The sequence below is a fragment of the Pipra filicauda genome, unplaced genomic scaffold (genome assembly GCF_003945595.2).
Source record: "Pipra filicauda isolate LSUMZ 115617 unplaced genomic scaffold, ASM394559v2 scaffold544_size365909_pilon, whole genome shotgun sequence".
Lineage (NCBI taxonomy): Eukaryota > Metazoa > Chordata > Aves > Passeriformes > Pipridae > Pipra > Pipra filicauda.
The window spans coordinates 10,082-14,879 of record NW_024104692.1 but is presented as its reverse complement, the minus strand read 5'-3'; the positions used below and the strand labels follow the sequence as shown (position 1 = coordinate 14,879).

The following is a 4,798-nucleotide window of genomic DNA, read 5'->3' as shown; positions in this document are numbered from 1 at the left end:
AAGGAGCAGGACCTGGGTCTGCGTGCGTGGGAGAAACAAGGGATGGGTCATCCTCTGCCTCCGGGAGGGAGGGCAGCAGGAAAGGCCACGGACTAAAGCACTGAAGTGCCCTTCCCCAGGGAGCCCCTGCCCAGCACTGGACTTGCTTCTGCACTTGCTGTCCCTTTCCCAGCGGAGCCGAAGCGTCGGGTGCGGGTGCCGGGGGGATGGAGCTGCCAAGGGCAAACTGGGAGGGTGTATGCGAGGGAAGGGGGGAGAAGGAGCTCTTGACGTGCTTTTTTTACTTCTTCATCCCACAGAATTGCCGCGAGAGGAAATACCTCAGAGGGGCGTCCCTCCAGGTAAGCCCTGAATATGCCAGGAGGTTTCAGCCGGGAGGAAAGGAGCTGTGGAAGAAAAGCAGCCTAAAAATAGCCAGCGGGGATCATCAGGTTTTCCAGCCAAGAAGCACAAGGAGAGAGATGAGGGAATCGGGTTCCAATTCCTAATGATTTGGTGGGTGCAGGAATGATTTGTGTGTGTTTTCCAGTCCCTTTTGATTCCTGGGATGATTTTAAAATGATGGCTTTAGCAATCAACTAAATCGGAGATGTTGTTTCTGAGAGGAAATGGTGCCAAATAAATGCAGAGTTTTGGGTCAGTTTTGGGTCAGTTTTGGGGATGATTTGGGTCAGTTTTTGGGGTCAGTTTGGGGTCACTGTTTGGGGTGATTTGGGTCAGTTTTGGGTCAGCTTTTGGGATGATTGGGGTCAGTTTTGGGTCAGCTTTTGGGATGATTTGGGTCAGGTTTTGGGGTCAGTTTTGGGTCAGCTTTTGGGGTGTTTTGGGTCGGTTTTGGGTCAATTTTTGGGGAGCACTGGGTGTTCCTGGGGGTTGTTGGGGGGCACTGGGTGTTTACTGGGGAGCACTGGGTGTTGCTGGGGGTTGTTGAGGAGCACTGGGTGTTACTGGGGTGCACTGGGGAGCACTGGGTGTTGCTGGGGGTTGTTGGGGAGCACTGGGTGATACTGGGGAGCACTGGGAGAGAAAATGAAAAATAAAGAGAATAAAAAATAAACGAAATAAAAAAGGAAATATAAAAAACAAAATAAAATTAAAAAAAAAGGCAAAAAACCTAAAAAGGAAATAAAATGAAAATGAAATAAAAGAGAAAAAAAAGAAACCCCTTCTTGGGCACCCCGTTTCCTCTCCTCCCGGCCCCCGACCCGTAAATTGCGGGGTCATCCCCCCTAAAATGTGAGACGGGGACCCCAAAATGCGGGTGGGGGAACCCCAGGGAGCCGAAAAAGCGGAGGGGGAGCCGCAGTAAGAAAGCGAAGCCGGGCGGTCGGGCGGCGGGGTGGGGGGGCAGGCAAGGTGGCGACGCCGGCGCGTGCGCAGTCGTTGGCAAGACGCCGGCGATCACGTGGTAAGTAAGGGCAGCCAGGAGAGGGACCGGCGACGCATGCGCAGTGGCTCTCGTGGCGATGCAGCGCTCCCTGCTCGAGTTAAGGGCCGGTTCCGGCGGCAGGGCGGGACTGGCGGTCTCCCGTCTCTCCCGGGGTGTGTGTGGGGGGGATAACACGAAGATTTTTTGGGGCGAAAGCGCAGAAATTAGCGAGGAGGGACGCTAATTTGGGTAAACTCGGTCACCGGAAGTAGAGAGCGACCGGAAGTCCTCCAAGGCCCCGGCCCGGAAGTCCGCCAAGCCCACAGTAAAGATGGCGCCGCCAGGACCGGAACGACCACACTAAAGATGGCGGGCCCGGCCCGGAAGTCCGCCAAGCCCACAGTAAAGATGGCGCCGCCAGGACCGGAACGACCACACTAAAGATGGCGGCCCCGGCCCGGAAGTTCGCCCCGACGCCACACTCAAGATGGCGCCGCCACGACCGGAACTTAGCCGAGGCCACACTAAAGATGGCGCCGCGGCCCCCCGCTCGCCCCGTTCCGCTCCGCTCCCGCTCCCGCCCCCGCTCCCGCTCCCGCTCCCGCCGTGCCCTGGAGATGCTATCGGGGCTGCGCCGCCGCCTTCCCCCCCCCCCCGGAAGCGACCCACGGCGGCAGATCCGACGGAGATCGTCCCCGGGGTAAGCTGGGCGCGGCGGGTGGGCGCGGCCGCTCTTCTGCCTCTCCCGCGGCCATCGGGGACTGCAGGCCGGGGAAGCGACAGGCAAGTTTCCCGCCTCTGCGGAGAAACTCGCACCTGCGTGCCGCCGCAGGGCCGGGTTCGGATGTGCCCTGGCATTGCACACGCACCACACCCCCCCCGCGGGGAGGGTCCGCGCTGCCTCGGGGACCCTGTCTGTGCTGCCGGGAGAGAGAAATCCTTTGGGAAGCTGGGCTGGAAACAGCAACTCTGTGAACTGCTCAGCTTTTCCTAGGCAAGGGCAGGTTTTAGGGAAGAAAGGCCCGGACGCGCGAAAGGCGCCGCGGGTCTCGCCAAGGGGGGGGGGGCGCGCGGCTGCAGCGCCGCGCGCGGCTGCAGCGCCGCTCCCGGCCGTGTCCGCCAGGCGGCGACTGTGAGGCAGGGCCCGGCGCTCGGGGGCGCTCTCGCAAGCGACGCTTGCCCTGGGAAAGCGGCGGGCTTTGGCCACTGCCGGCCTTCCCCCGGAGGGCCCGGGCTGGCCCAGCACCTGGCAAAACCTCGTAGGGAAAAGGCAAGCAACACCTGCGGTGGTTCTGCCCTTTCTTTAGCCAGGGACTGGAACACAGACAAAATCAAGGGGCTCTTTGACCTGGGCAGGCTCCCAGCATTTTTCAGCCTTCCTTAGCAGGGCATTCTCACCCTCTGAAAAGCTGAAAGGCTTTAACAGCTGGAGACGCGCCTGCAGCTGTGCAGATTAATGTCCTTTCTTTTAGGAAACGAAGGGGAAGTTTTCCTGTTGTGAGCCTAAATACCGAGTCTACTCTGCTTTTTCAATCAGGTGACGAAGCTTATGGAAAAAAAGACCAAAGGCCTGGAGGTGAGTCCATTCTACCCAGTTCTGCTTTTCTGGGATCGGGTTGGGAAAATCACGTGAAATTCTGAAAAGCTTCTCTCCGTGTTTTCTAGTTGTTTTTTCAGCCTTGGTGTAAGTTTCATGTAGAAAAGGGCATAGAATTGTTAGAACAGAGAAACACGACTTTCTCGGGAGAGATGGAAGAAAAGGCTGCTGATTCCAGTTCTGCTTTTCTTGTCTTCTGTTAGACTGTCATTTTCTCTCCCCTACTGTTCAAACAGGCAGCAATTAATTGCTCTGCTGAAGAGTTTGCTGTACTAAGTGTCTGTCAAATCGATGCCTTCAACTCAAGATAGCACCTGCTCCTTAGTTACAAAAAGCTCCTCACAGGAAATTTTCAGGCGTGCCCATAAACCTCCTGGCTGTTTGTCTGGGAGTACAGGGTTTTCTCGTCTGTAACAGAATAGTCGTGGCATTTGCTATGGAATGCTGGTGGCAATCTAGTCAGAAGAGGCCCCCGTGCTTCACTAATTTTGCCTTTTTGTTGTTCAGGGTGACTTCTTTCCAGGGATGTTCTTCTTGACCCCCCGGGGCAAACGGAGGTGTCAGCGTCAGGAGCCATCCTAACTGAGGCCCTGGTAGGTCAGTGCTTTTTGTGTGACCGGACGGTGAAGCTGTCTGTGGGAATGACCTGGCTAGTGCTCGGTGTGGTCCTAATTAAGGTGTCTTTTACTCCGTGTTCCCAGGCTCCCTGTTTTCCTTCGGTCGCCGTGGGTGTGCCGGACGCCTCTGGCAGGACTAACCCCGTGGCTTTTCTGTCCAACGTGCTGTGCTGTGCTGTGCTGTGTGCGCCTGCAGGTAAGAAAAGCGGGGAGTGCAGTCCCTCTGCTTTGCTCGCTGTGTCTCTTGGGGAGTGATTTTGGAGGGGAATCCCAGAGCGATTTGGTTTGAAGGGGACCTTCAAAGGCCAGCCTGCCTTCCGTGGGCAGGGACACCTTCCACTGTCCCCGGTTGCTGCGAGTCCCGTCCAGCCCGGCCTGGAACACTTGCAGGGATGGGGCAGGCTCAGCTGCCCTGGGCAGTGTGCTCTAATATCTCTCCACTGGCATCCTGAAAAATGTCGTCAGCGTGTTTTGTTGGACGCCGGTAAGCAGGACCCGGGTGAAGAGGACATTCTCTGAGGTGCTGGGAGAAGGAGGACTCGTGCGGGCACCTCCAGAGACAGCGGGAACGGGAGCGTGCTGCGGAGAAGGAAAATTCCAGGGGGTGGGTGCCAGGAAATTTGTCCTTCCCTCGCCCTGTGCTCTGCACTCAGCAATGGGTCAAGTGCAGAAGTTTCCTGGGGACACTGGGAAATGATGCCGGGTCTGCTAAGAAAAGTGGGGCCAAAGGAGCAGGACCTGGGTCTGCGAGCGTGGGAGAAACAAGGGCCGGGTCATCCTCTGCCTCCGGGAGGGAGGGCAGCAGGAAAGGCCACGGACTAAAGCACCGAAGTGCCGTTCCCCAGGGAGCCCCTGCCCAGCACTGAACTTGCTTGTGCACTTGCTGTCCCTTTCCCAGCGGAGCCGAAGCGTCGGGTGCGGGGGCCGGGGGCATGGAGCTGCCAAGGACAAACTGGGAGGGTGTTTGCGAGGGAAGGGGGGAGAAGGAGCTCTTGACGTGCTTTTTTTCCTTCTTCATCCCACAGAATTGCCACGGGAGGAAATACTTCAGAGGGGCTTCCCTCCGGATAAGCCCTGAATGTGCCAGGAGGTTTTAGCCGGGAGGAAAGGAGCTGTGGAAGAAAAGCAGCCTAAAAATAGCCAGCGGGGATCATCAGGTGTTCCAGCCAAGAAGCACAAGGAGAGAGATGAGGGAATGGGGTTCCAATTCCTAAT

At 57.5% G+C, this 4,798-nt stretch overlaps 1 long non-coding RNA gene across 2 annotated transcripts; it reads left to right on the top strand.

The window, feature by feature from the left end:
* The first annotated feature begins 2,904 nt into the window (after positions 1–2,904).
* LOC120324464 lies at positions 2,905–3,708 on the top strand. 2 transcript variants are annotated; one of them, XR_005565803.1, is made up of 3 exons: positions 2,905–2,945; positions 3,474–3,563; positions 3,668–3,708. It is a non-coding gene; the product is annotated as an uncharacterized LOC120324464 (long non-coding RNA). The 2 variants fall into 2 exon arrangements; XR_005565802.1 differs by having other exon boundaries at positions 3,474–3,559; positions 3,668–3,706.
* The last annotated feature ends 1,090 nt before the right edge of the window (positions 3,709–4,798 follow it).